Source organism: Miniopterus schreibersii (assembly GCF_964146895.1).
Source record: "Miniopterus schreibersii genome assembly, chromosome: 13".
In the NCBI taxonomy this organism is placed as follows: domain Eukaryota; kingdom Metazoa; phylum Chordata; class Mammalia; order Chiroptera; family Miniopteridae; genus Miniopterus; species Miniopterus schreibersii.
In genome coordinates, this window is record NC_138113.1 from 8,824,193 (window position 1) to 8,838,608 (window position 14,416).

The 14,416-nt window shown below is 39.1% G+C and overlaps 1 pseudogene across 1 annotated transcript; it reads right to left on the minus strand.

Moving 5' to 3' along the window:
* Positions 1–5,962: 5,962 nt before the first annotated feature.
* LOC308566474 (NADH dehydrogenase [ubiquinone] 1 beta subcomplex subunit 1 pseudogene) lies at positions 5,963–6,135 on the minus strand (annotated as a pseudogene). The gene has a single exon. The product of its transcript is annotated as an NADH dehydrogenase [ubiquinone] 1 beta subcomplex subunit 1 pseudogene (transcript).
* Positions 6,136–14,416: the final 8,281 nt, after the last annotated feature.

Sequence of the window (14,416 nt, forward strand, 5' to 3'; positions counted from 1 at the left end):
TTTTCAATTGTGTCTTTCTTTTACTTGTGACTTCTATTTTATTTATTTGTTCTGAAGCAGAGTTTTAATTTATATTTTTTTACCTTTAAAATCTCCTTTTTCATGCCATTCTATTATTTTGTTACCTTATCTCTAAGACATTCAGAGAACTTTACAATCATAGAACAAATGGTAGGCACTAAAATAACAAAAAGAAATGTATGCTTTCCAGACTAATAAAAGTGAATAATAATAAAAGTCAATAGTAAAGGCAGAAACAAATGTAATAAAAATAAAATCAGTCTCTAGAAGGCAGAAAATCATCAGTTGTAAGAAACAGCCTACCTAATCTTAGGAATGTTCTAATGTTAAAACATAAAGTCACAAAAAGTTTAAGTATAGTAATAATTCTATAAATATAAATGAAATACAGACCTATTTGCACACAGTAAAGAAAAATAAATCTTTTAATCCAGGTAAACTGCTTAAAGAGTTAACTTTAGAAAGAACCCAAAAGTTCAATGTAAACCCAAAATATATAAAAAGGCAATCTTAATAAAAATGAAATGGTAAAACAGTATCCATATCAGAAAAAAAATCAAGGTAAAAATACCAATGATTATTAAAAACTATATATTGCTAAAAGTATTTCCACTAAGAAGAAAACCATTATGAACTTCAATAGCCTATATATGAAGAAATTATAAAACTAAAGTAGAAATAAAAATTTTATTAATCATAGGGAAAAATTTAATTATTTCTTCCATCAATTATGCAAACAAAAAATAGTAAAATATAAAAATTTTTGGAAGCAATGCAAAAAGCTTAATCTAATTTTTAGAGCTAACTCTCCACCTAACAAATAACATATTCATTATTTTCAACTCCATGAAACATTCCTAAAACTGATAAGGCACTAAGACATTTCATAATACCTAAAAATTGCTTGTAAGATGTCTACTAGTTCATGTAACACCAAGAAATAACAATAGAGTACGGAACAGGAAAATAAGGAAGGTAATAAAATAATAAAGAGAAAGACAACAAAAGTTAGAGGAGAAATGAAAGAAACAGAGAACAGAAAAACAATAGAAAAGATGAACAAAACTAAGAGTTTGAAAGGACAAAAAACAACCAACCTTTTACTAGATTATCAAGGGGGAAAAAAGAGAACCGAACCAATAAAATTATAAATGAAAGGCAAGACATTCCAACTAACACTTCAGAAATATGAAGATCAGAGGAGACGAGAGCAGGCAGCTTGTCTGTCTGATCTTAGAGGAAGGGCCTCGGGCCTCCACCCCTGACCTTGGCTGGCTCGAGGGGCAGCAGCCTTCAGGGCCGAAGGTGTCGCGTGTCGCGTGGGGTTTCCTTTGGCCTGTTTCTTGCTTTGTCCCGCCGGCCATGCCAATCGATGTAGTGAAATCCTCCGTGGTTTAACACACATTTCCCCTCCTGACAAGTGACACTCAGCATTTGAACCGGGCATCCTGTGATGCCTTTTGTAGATTATCATTAGGAAAGTGCCTGTTAAAACGCTTTTTCCATTACGCTTCTTTATTGCATCGTTTCTCTTATTACTGAGTTTTGAATGTTCTTTATAAACTCTGGATAGAAGTCACTTAGCAGATGGGTGTCTGGCAAATACTTTTCCTAACCATTGGTTGGTCTTTTTATTTTCCCAACACTGTCTTTTGAAGGGCAGTTTTTTGAGTTTTTATTTCATTTTCAGTAAAGTCCGATTTATTATGTTTTGGTATCGTACCTAAGCAACTTGTCGTCACCTAAGTTCACAGGTCTTTCTTCTATATTTTCTACTAGAAGTTTTATAACTTGAGGTTCTACGTTAGGACTATGATGCATTTTGAGGTCATTTATATATTTAATGTGAGAGTATCCACACCCATTTTTTGCTTCCAGATGTCAGTCGTTACTGAAGCATTTAGGAAAACACTGCCGTTTCTACATCGAATCGCCTTCAATCATTGTCAAAAGCCAGTTGTTCATACATGTGTGGATCTATTTATGGACCCCTTTTTTTGTTTCACTGATTTATATGTCTATCCCGTCACCAATACCACACTGTCTTAATTACTATGGCTTTATAGTAAATATTAAAATTGGGCAATGAGATACCTTCAATGTTATTTTTCTTTTACAAAAGTTGTTTTGGATATTTTAGCTCCTTTGCATTTTAATATATACTGTTTAATTTTAATATTAGCTTGTCAATTCCTTCGAAGTGTCCTACCGGGATTTTGACTAAGGTTATATTGAGTCTCTGTGTTAGCTTGGGGAGAATTGACACTTTAACACATTGAGCTTTTTAACCCATTAACAAAGTATAATTCCCCTTTTACTTAGCACTGCTGTGACCTCTCATCTGTAGTCGTCAATGCGTGGAACTTACACTTATTGTGATCGCTTCGTATCTAACTCTTCCATGCGTTTGCTATTATCGTAATTCTTTTTAATTTTTATTTCAAGCTGTTTACTCCTAGTTTATAGAAATTTAATTGATTCTTTTAATATGATTTCTGTGTCCATAAACCTTGCTCAAGCCACTCATTAGTTCTAATAGCCTTTCTGTGGAATCTTTAGGGCTTTCTAGGTAAGCAATCATATCACCCAAAAATAGGATTTTATTACTTCCCCCACAATCTAGATGCCTTTTATTTATTCTTTTGGCCTTTTTACACTTTCGAGGACCTCCAGGATGCCGTTGGTTAGGACTAGTGAGAGCGGACATCCTTGGCTTTTCCCCAATCTTAGGAGGAAAGCATTTGCTGTTTGACTATTGCTGTTAGTAAAGGGTTTGGGTATAGTCCTCTGTCAGGTGGAGGAAGTGTTCTCCTATTCCTAGTTCTCTGAGAGTTTTATTATAAGTAGATCTATTTTAATTTTTAGTTTTGAAGTGCTTTCTCTGCATAAATTAAGATCATTTGGCTTTTCTTCTTTAATAAGTTGAAATGGTAAATTACATTAGCTGATTTTCAAATGTTGCGCCAACCTTGAACAACGGGGTAGAACCTATTCATTGTATTTTCCTTTTCATATATTGCTAGATTTGACTTGCTAAGATTTTGTTGAGGATTTTTGCTTGTGTTATAATGAGACATATTAATCCGTAATTTCTTTTCTTATACTGTGTTTATCTGTTTATGTTTTTAGGATGATGTTGGCCTTAAAATGTGAGTTGGGAAATGTCCCTTGCTTTTTTATTTTCTGGAAATTGGTGGTTCAAAAGAAGTTTATTAAGAGTTTCAAACAGCTAGAATAATCTAATTATAAATATTGTTATTCTGAAATTCTTTAAAAAGTATTTCCAAACAAAAGTAACTGTATGTAAGCCATGATGATCACAATAAAAAATAAATAACCAATTATTTTAAATTAGTGGATATTAAATTAATACAATATAAACATATATATAAAATCTACATAAATATAGGATTCTATTTAGTCCTGGGTATAAACATACTATGACACTGAGAAAATTCATATTAGAAAAACAAACATAATTAAAGAGAAACTATAAAAATGACTACTGTACACGAATGCAGTAAAGTCCAAGAAAGCAGAAGTCCTGGTGCTTGTCAGTTCTTTGCACCAAAGATTTAAAATAGGTGGCGCATCCATCAGTCACATGCAGACTCACTCCAGGTTAACCGAGTTATGCAGGACATGTTACATATACGATCCTGGCTTTTGCAGACATGTGCTCAGTATGCGTTGGATACAGATGGGAAGGATATCCACATTTCAGGTGGCAAGGCCAACACACATGTGGGTAACAGAAACTCGTTGGGGTGTTTTTACTATTCTGAGGGCTGTAAAGTTTCCAACGTGTAAATAAATGGCCACTTATATGTCAGAGGCACTGCGGTGCTTATTCGTTTCATGTTCTTTCTCGTAGGAAACACTTTCACCTGGGAGAAAACGAGGCATGTTTTAAAAACACAGGAAAGTGTTATTCTTTAGAGAATGTTTTTACAGGAGGGATTTAATTTCTACTGTTACTTTTTTCTTATAGTTGGTGGTCGTTGGTTCTGGTGGTTGTTACCTTTGTTGGTTCAGCAGGAGTTTGGCTCAAGCTCAGCTGGTGAGGAAAGAGACAAAAGGAGGAAGGGAAAAAACATGGTGTGAAAGTAAAACTAGATTTTTTTTTTTAGGTAGCACTGACACTTTACTGAATGTCAAATATTTACAGTTTGAAACCTTGGCAAAACTCAATCAGTGTTTCTTTGATATGGATATCTAGAAAAAAAGAGTTAATGATCCCCATAACTTAGAAAGTGAGCTCGACAAGGATATTAATCTTCAAGTGTGTGCCTATATATTCCAGGCCTAACTCCATACCTGGCATGCAGTAAGTGCTCAATAAATGTTATTTCTAATTGGGAGTAATAGATGATGTAAAGAACCTTTGTTCTTGCATATTAGCTCCTGTTTAATTTCCAAGAAGAGCCTTCTTTTAAAATTTCATATATAAAGTATGAAGAACTACCCATAAAAGCATATAGCTGCATATAGGAAAAACCAGTTTCACCCATTCGATTTTCACAACAGAAGTTCTTTCTTCTAGGGGTAATGCATTCCATTCCTTGCTAATCTGATTCTTTATTTTGCTAATCTGATGAATGCATTTCCATTTTTATTGGGTCTAATAGATAGCTGATCTAATTTGGAGCTTATAAATTAGACAGTTATATGTGAATTGATTGTAGCACATAACTCTAGCACACTGGCAATCTTCTCAGAGATTAAAAGTGCTGCTGAGTTCTCTCTCTATGGATGATTAATTTTCAGTGGTTATCAACCCTCACACTGAAAATTAAGCAATACATATTTGCTTTGTGGATGACCAGTTTTATTAAAGTAGTAGAGTTGATGCAATTAATTATCAATACCTTATGAAGAGAAGACAAAATTAAAATGGCTTAAAAGAAGCAGGCAGGTATCTATTGTTAGTGGTGAAATGCATTTGCTGCTGTGAAAACTAGTTCCTGGTTTTTGCAACAACCTGGGAATCATACACCAAGTATTCCTTGCTTCCTGGTTTTACGTCTTTTCAGGAAAATTGGTTTATGTCAATAACCATTTAAGATAGACGACTTGAAGACAATGAATGTTTGATTTGATTTCTTGGTTTACTTTATTTTTATTGTGGACACTATTACAGATGCCCCCCCCCCTTTGCCCACCTCCACCCAGCCCCCCTTTCCCTCTGGCCATTACCACACTATTATCTACGTCTATGGGTTATGCAAATATGTTTGTCTTCCTGGTGTTGAGTTGCATAAGTTCTTTATATATTTTTTAAATTAACCCCTTATCAGATGTATCAGTGGTGAATTTAATAGAAATCTTTCCTCTCCCCTTGGTGCTCAAGGCTGCTGCTGTCTATGGTGCTGACCACCCTCAAAACAGGAGGGTGTCCAGTGAAATTTGCGTATTTAGCTCTCATGCTCGTTGGAACATAATTTCTGAGGACAATAATGCAATTAGAGCTCTGAGGACTAAGAATGTATATTTGGCCTTTCATTCTTGGCCGTTGAAACTCTGGGAACTAGAGATCCTGTGACAGTGTCCTGGTCAGAGAAGCCACATTACAGCTGCAGGATTCACGCCCTTAGTGGTGGCCTCTCAGAGGGCAGGAGGAATTGGCCCAGGTAGGTCATCTCCAGAGAGTTCTCTTTGCAATGTAGAACTCTTCTGTCAGGCTATCATTAGTAATAATATTAATTGAAGTTGTGAATAAAATATAATATCTGCTATTTTGTGTGTGTGGATGATTTGCAGTCATAGTTTTGAAGATATTTATTGATCACTCATATTTTATGGCAAAATATCTTATGGGATATCCTTTGTGACAGCTAGCTTAGTGTATAACCTTGTCATTGCTTAAGAGGGTCCTAGACATGTTTTTATTTCTCTCATAATTTATAATGTGAATGAATATTCTATAATTCAGCCATAGCCTCTATTTACAGTTAACTTCTTCATTGGGTCTCAATTTCCTTTTAAAGAACATACTCTTGCAGAAGTTGGTGAATTTTTCATCATTTTTTCTGTCTAGATAACATCCAAAAACAAGTCCTATAGGGTGAGTATATGAACCCAATGGTCACACACAGTCTGAAGTAAGGTCATCATAGTTGCTTGGTCATCCATGCCAACAAAGACCTGAGGACCAAGGGCTGCAGTCAGCTCAGCCCCCAAATTACTTTAAAGCAAAGGAAATCCTTCAATTGTAGCATCAGGTAAATGGGTATATTACCAAATTTAAATCAGAGTAAGAGTTATTCAAATATAATTGATTAAAAAACAATAAACTTGAAAGAATTGAGGAAGGAAAAGCTGATCTTTCCCTGAAGGATAAGGGTTTGCACTTGGATTTTACAGAGACAATGCTCTTAGTTGCATCAGCCGTACAAGTCAGAATCTCAGGGAGCAGAAAATCTGAGTGGTCAAACATATTTGGGGGTAGGGAGGATGGAGTTTGTGTTAGGAAGACCCCTGTCTTTTACTGAAAAGTATTACATCAGTGAGCAAAGTCTCTCTGAGGGGAAAACCAAATACACTGCAAAAGTAAAGCTGAGATTCATGTCCTCAGGGTGCATGTGTGAATGAAAGGTGGAGGGGGGAGAGAGAGCAGATCCAGTCCCTTACTTCTGATGTCATTTCAATTTTGATAAGAGTTTGGCACATATTGTCCAGTCTCAAATATCACAAAAAATGTTTCTAGTCAGTTTTACTTCTCCAATGATTCTCTTACTAAGCATAGAGATAGAGTGTCCCCAAAAATGTAAACATACTTTAGCAGCTGATAGCTCAATTTTGAAAATAAATGTATTTTAATAAACATTGCCTTAATAATTATTCAAAGCATGTGTATACATTTTTTGGGACACCCTACATATTTGATTTCAGTTAGAAATGTCCCTATGTCCCATACCAGTACAAAATCTAGGGAAATTTTGCAAAGAATCTTTGAGATTATTCATTCTGTATGCATAAGCATTTTCCTAACCATTTATCGAGGCTGCAAAATTACCAAAAGAGCATTTAGCTTCACTTCAGCATTATAACACAAGCTCTGCTTTAACCAAGATGTTGCTTTTTACTTTGATTGGGAAGGTTTTTAGTGTACTGCTTTGTCTTTTACTTTAAAAGTGCTTTTAAAAAAAATAAGTACCGTACCAAAATGTCTCTTAAATTCACATTTAATTAACTGTATCGTTTTAGAGACGACTCACATACAGGAGCTTTTAACCAACAGGTACATTGCACAAAAGTTATTAAAAGTTTCAACTGTTGCACAGCGTGGTGTTTCAAACGCTTGTTTAGATTTTAAACGCTTCAGGGGCAAGAAGTACAGAACCAAGGGGTCAGGAGACCTCGACTTTATTGTCTGGTTTATTGCTAATTAGCTGTGCAACCTTGGCCCTGTTGTTCACATTCTTGCAGTCTCAGTCCCAAAAAAGGAACAAAGACAGACAGATGAAAAGGGGTCCAGAAGGAAATTCTAGAATTCTATATACACCTGCTTCTCAAGAACTGCGAAGGGTCTGAGATGTTCTTTTACTCCATGCCAGTAAGTCGGCCACAGTTTCATAGATGCTGGTAGCAGACACGATTATTTTTATTACTTTCTTTCCAAAACTTGTATCTTATGTATCTTCTCGCCCCATGGCACTGGGCAAGACCTCCAGCTCAATATTGAACAGAAACGGAGAGGGTTGGCTTTCTCATTAATTTGCAGATGACAACGACTACACCGAGGACTATAAAATAATCTATTAAAAATAAGAGTTGAATTTGATACGTTCACTCACCACAGTTGTTATGCAAAACCAACTGTCTGTCTATAAAACAAAATGACTGAATAGAAATAAAATGTTTCCAGTGCCATCATTTGCGAAGCAAGTTCTTTAAACGGGGCATAAGGCTAACCCACGGGAGGAAGGAGTCAACTACTTTGAATCCGAGAACCCCTCCGTCTTAAAAGACACAACCCATGGACTGAGAATAGATATTTACAATGCGTGCACTGCATGAAGGACTCCAGACTATACGGAGAATTTCTACAGATCACTAAGATAATGACACTAGAAATGTGGGCAAAAGCCTCAAGTGGGCGTTTCCCACACACACACACACGCACACACACGCGCACTTACACAATCCAAATGGTCCAGTAAACGAGGGAGAAGGTGCTGAACCTCATTAATCAGATAGCTTCGCATCAATACCACTATCAGGCCCACCGTGCAGAAATCATCGTGGCTACAGTTGCAAAACCCTGAGGACGCCAAGCCCGCAGGGGAGGCGAAGCAGCTCCTCTGACCCCGGCGGCAGCAGACGCCGGCTGCCCGCTCTTGGGGGGGTTCCGACGGCGTTCGCGAAACGGCCTAAGTTCGTCTTAGGACAGCGGGTCTGTCCCAGGGGCGTTCCCTCCAGAAATGCGTCCGTCTGGGTGCTCCCAGGCACCCAGCGGAATATAGCGGCGCTGCCCGAATCGCTCAGCCGGCCCTGACCGGCAGCAGGCAGGGCAACGGCGGCCGAACCGTGAAAGGGAAACGTGCAGGGAGAACGAACGGCTGTGACGCGCGCGACCCGCAGGGACCTCAGCCTCCTGCGGAGGCCGGGCGGCAGCCACAGGCGCCCAGGCAGCACCGGCCCACCTCTGCCGTGGCACAGGCGGGCCGATGGTGGCATCGGTGAAGGCTGTGTTGACTTTGGAGACTGAGTGGACACGCGCCTGGAGGAAGCCACCAGGCCGCCGACAATATTCTGTTTCTTGATCGGGGTGGGTTATGCCTGGGTTCACTTTTAAAGAAGTCTTTGGGTGATATATTTATGATTCACGTACTATCCTTCATTTATCTTATTTTTTAATGAAAAGTTTAAACATCTACGTATGTACCTGTGTATGTATGTATGTACGTACATGTATGTAGATGGAAGAAAGAGAGGAGGGGGAGGGGAGAGAAAGGGGGAAAGGGAGAGAGAGAGATTAAAAGATGGAGCTATATTGAACCAGGTTTTATAAACGCAGTGAGTGTGAAAGCCGGATAATTCACCAGGACCATCTGCCGTTCCTCCAAAATACGCAATCCATCCTGTCGGAAAGAACTCATCATTAAAGTAATTCCAGAGTGACACAGAGATTGTTGTCAAGTCTGGAATCACAGTCAGTACAATAAGACCTTTTTTATTAAACAGCTATGGAAACATTTGGGGATCAGTTGTTAAATAACTTCCTAGATACAAACACGTTGAGTCAAAGTTTGCTGAAAAGAGAAAAAACTAGTTTTAATAATAAACACTATCCTATCTCAAATAGATTGAAAATTCCGTTGGAAAGTAATATCTTTTTCCCTAACACACACACACACGCAACACAACACACACGTAGTTGGTTAGCAAATCAGCCCTTGTAGGTACATGGAAGGCAAGGAGAGACGGGACAGGCACACGGCTCAGACTGGTGGTGGCAGGTTTAGTAAGAAGGGACCTTACACACGAGGCTTGCCTCAAGCAGCCCCCAAACCAGCAGATCTCTGCGCCTGCCCACAAGAATCTTAAAAGTTTATGTAGAGTCTCAGCCGGTCAGCCACATGCTCAGTCCAGACGATCCCAAGCCCTTACTCTCTTAAGGCTACATCCTTGAACCAGCTCCCAGTATGTGAATGGTGTGCAGAAAGTATATTCCAAGAGCAGGGGAGGCAGGGAGGAGCCTCTGATGGCTCAGGCTCTGTTTTCTGGTCAACGCACTGACAGTCACCTCCTCTTGATGACAGACCCCAACACTCCTACACACACACACACACACACACACACACACACCCTCCCCATAGTAGGAATGATGGGATGCAGAGGAGCCAAACAGATCATTGCAGATCCATGCAGGGCCTTGGGCAAGGTGCAAAGGGGAAGGATGGGGCACAATTATACTATCAGAGCTCCAAGGTCAAGTGTCTGATCTGCAACCTCAAGTCCATATCCCATATCTTATCCAAAAACCTACAGATGACTAAACTCAAAGACACGAGCCGATCAACTAAAATCATAACAGACTGATGCAGAGTTGATGCCGTAGCCTTAATTAATGAGAAAGAAAATTCCTGAACAAGTCAGGATGCTCTCATTTTCCTGTCAGCATAGACTCTCGCTGCCCCAAATGGCAACACAAGAAGCCAGGATATGCTTAAAGTTGGCAAGAGAAACGAGTGGCTTAATTCTGGTGACACTGATCGATGAGCACTAATGGACCCGTTTCCACTGTGGGACGCCATGCAGCTGGCGGTGGAACCAGACACTCACGCAGGTGCCTTCCCCTTAGAGGAATCAGAGGGGAGCACAGATCATTCTGGGCTTTCACGTCCATTTTCTAAACGTCATGCAGATCTGTCCTGTCGATTTACTCAGTCTCCTCTAGACAGCAAGACTGTGGTCAAGCCTGTTTACAAGGTGTAATTTCATTAGTTGACTTCCCCAGAACAGAGCTCCAAGTTCTAGGGATATTTTAAGATAATTCTCTACACCCTAACCTCAGAACTCTATCAGAAAGGAGAAATAAAATGCAGAGGGAAAGAATCTATATTTAAGGCATAATTTTCATTAATCTATATGAAAACCGAAGTTTCTTAAGAATGATTATTGGCTATCTAGTTTAAAATAATGCAAAGGTGCACAGCCAATAAAAGCATTTTCCTAGCAGGAGATAAATAGTCTCTAATTTCTTAAAATGGGGCTTTTGCCAAAACTTGAAAACATCAGAGCTCCCGGGAAGAGACCTTGCACCAGCCCCACCACCAGGTCTGGGAGACGCTAACCTGACAGTCTACAGTGAGGCTTCCTCCTTCCAGTCTTGGAATCTGTGGGTGTATTTCATCCTGTGAATTGATTAGATGTCAACGGGACTGTGCAATCTAATTAAATATATAAGCAGAAGTAACTTTTCAAAAATCTACAAGCCAACAAAACCCACAGCGTAACCTAGGAGATATCTAAATTGTTCAGTTCTTCCAGAAAAATAGTCAGTAAATCATTAAATCCCTCAGATTGCCATCTGCTTATTTGAACGTTGAAATCCTTCATAGTAAATGATTGTTTGACATAACCCAGTGGACACTTTGCACGGCCTAGATGCTGGATTATCACACAAACAGCACTGGACCCTGGGGAACACCTGTGCATATTTTAATTAAAGTCAAAGCAGTGGTGAGAAGTCATGCAGGTATCCAATGAACACCTCCAGGAGGCGCCATCTGCATGGACTGAAGGGAGTTGTGCAATGTGGCAGTCTTAAAATGTCCTTAATCCAGTGAGAAATACAAATTTATTTCAAAGAGGTTGGTGTATGGCCACACTATAAAAACAGAAAACAATTTTAAATTCAATGTTATTAATTGACTGATGCCAATATTACTACTTCAGACAATCTTCTTGGAATACCACGTGTCACTGACCCCAAGTCACACAGGACACTAAGCTAGAAGAGGGTGTCATAGGACCCGAATCCTGTCTGAGGACTCCTTTGCTTTTGATTATATGTTCCCACAGACGCAATTGTTTTGTGTATTTCTGGAGTACAGTATCTTTGTTATCCCATTCCATCCATATTTATAACCTCTATAGCTCTATTTGTGTTATTTATACATCTTTCCCAACGTTTCGTACGCTTTCCAATTTAACATCACTGAACTAGGCATTATGTGCTTCGGCGCTACTTCCTAATCATTAATAAAGACGTTTTATTTTTAAAAATCTACCCCTGTTAAACACATTTTCGCAACTTCAAATTATGTAAAGCCTAAAATATGAGTAATTTAAAGACATTGCCACGTATTATATTCTTTGCTTATCTCCTTCAGCTCATTTTCAGTTATTGAGGCTGAATTTTTCTGGTTTGATTTGAATCAATTTTGCCAGTGAAATCTCACTGACGTGGAATCAGTTACTGTGAGAGGAGAGCACAGGATGAGCACTATACTTACGCCTCTCTACTCCTCTCTGAATTCACTCATTCTAACAAGAATGCCATCCAGGGGTGTGTGTGTGTGTGTGTGTGTGTGTGTGTGTGTGTGTGTGTGTGCTTGTGCACGTGTGTTGAGGGACAGTGTGTTGGGGCATGGCAAGTGCCCTTTAAGAATACTCAGTGGAGTTACACTAAATAGGAGATAAAGAATTGGGCTCAAGCCCGGCTGGGCGTGGCTTAGAGGTTGAGCATCGACCTAGGATCCAGGCGATCGGGGTTTGATTCCCTGTCAGGGCACATGCCCGGGTTGCGGGCTCGATCAATGACTCTCTCCTCATTGATATTTCTACCTCTCTCCCTCTCCTTTCCTCTCTCTGAAATCAATAAAGATATAGTTAAAAAAAAAAAAGAATTGGGCTCAAGGTCAAGGAGGAAGGACCCAGCATGGACTGAGGATCCACTTGGATGCGACTTAGGCATTGATGACACCGTTATTCTAAAGTGAGTGTGGTTCCAGAAATCACGAGGCTTCCCAAGCAGTGTGTTCCAAGGGTCAAGATTTATGAGAGAGAGAGAGAGAGAGAGAGGTCACCAAAGCTAGAGAAACCCCAAAAGTCCTGAGCAGGGGCTGGGTTTGAGTTGGACTCGGTGCACCGGGTCAGATTGCTTATGGAAAGGGTGAAAAACGGGCATTTGGGGTCAGATCAGAGTAATTAAAGATACACTGAGAAGAACCCCCTCCCTGTGGAATTGAGAGGTGCTAGGCCCAGCTGGAAGAGGCATATTCTAAAACTGAGAGGCACAAGTATGGAAAGAAAGGCCATGGCTAAATTATAAGGAGCTATAGGTGTCACTCATAATCATGCAAGCTGGGAAAGGGGGAACACTTTTTATTATTTTTTTTATCCAGAAAGGAGCATGATAAAAATGAATGTTTTAGGAAGAACTGTTTGGTGTCTCTGTCAGAGAGGCAGCCTGGAACCAGGAAGGGCTGCAGAACATTCTCACAAATGCAGCTTGAAATCGAAACAAATAATCATTACCATTCATTTGGGATCTGTGCCACTTTGCTGTGCTCAAAGAACCCTTTCAAAACTATGAGATCATAATGGAAAAATAGAAGGAAAATTGAAATATATTATGAAAGCATCAGAAACATGCCCAGATTTTCAGTGCAGCGATGTTAGTGCAGTTGTATGTATTGATTCCTCATTCAAACATAATTAAGCTTTGAAATCAACTGCATCTAGATTCAGACAGATGAAAATGATATATTTCTTCAGTACTTAATAGATATCCAGACCATGTCTAGGAATGATAGAAAAATGGGTGAGTAAATTGTACTATTTTAACTTTAAGCTAAATTAACTTTTTCTTTAAAAAATCAAATTCTGCCATTTATATATTTTTTATAACTTCTGATGTTATTCAATTGCACTGAAAGAAATTTTAAAAGCTAAATACAGTTAAAAATACAGACTGCATGTAGGTCCAGAAGAAAAGTGACTAAGGGTCCCAACGGCCTTGTCGCTTGCCCTTCCCCCTGCCCTGCACCATCGCACTATTACAGCAGGTGAACCCTAACTGAATCCTGGCTGGGGAGGAAGGGTGATGGGATTAAGCAAAGAAAAATAAATTAAAGAAAGACTCATGGACACAGAAAACAGAATGGTATTGCCAGAGGGGAGGGGGTTGGGGGAGCAGGTAGAGGAGAGTATAGTGGGGATAAATGGTGATGGAAGGAGACTTAACCTGGGGTAGTAAATACACAATACAATATACAGGTAATATATTGTAGAATTGTATACCTGAAAAGTATATTACTTTATTAACTAATGTCACCCCGATAAATTCAATAAAAATAAATTTAAAAATACAACAAAATACAGATTACAACATAGAAAATACATATCTTTTTTTATTTGTGAATTACCTTTTTCTGAATTCAGTTGTCTTCAGTTTGTACTGTTTTTTATAGTTTAGCATTTTCACACTGTTAACCACTTTGGATCTTTATATAAACCCACTTTACAGATAAAATAATAGATGAAGTCCAGACCTGGCAAACCGTTTATCCCACATGTCAACTGCTATTTAGCAGCAGAGCTAGGCAGAGCTTGGACGTGGGCACTGCTCAGCACACACTAGGCTACCGTTAGTCTGGCAGGTGGGAGGGAAGTCAGGACAAAGATGAACCTTTAAGACACTGACTGTGTGCCTGAGCGAAGGGGGAACAAAGAACTGATCTTGGTTTGGAAATGGGCAGAAATAATGATTCAGACTCTGACTCATTTTTTTCCCAAATTCAATGTGGTTTCCAACCAGTGAAGACAGATAAGCTTAGAATTCTCAGGCGTGGAAGCAGTTTCCTTGTGCTTTGGTCACCCAGCACCAACATTATGTTCAGATTTCGTGGGTCAATAGTGAGGACGTGGTGCAGGCAGAGGAGCC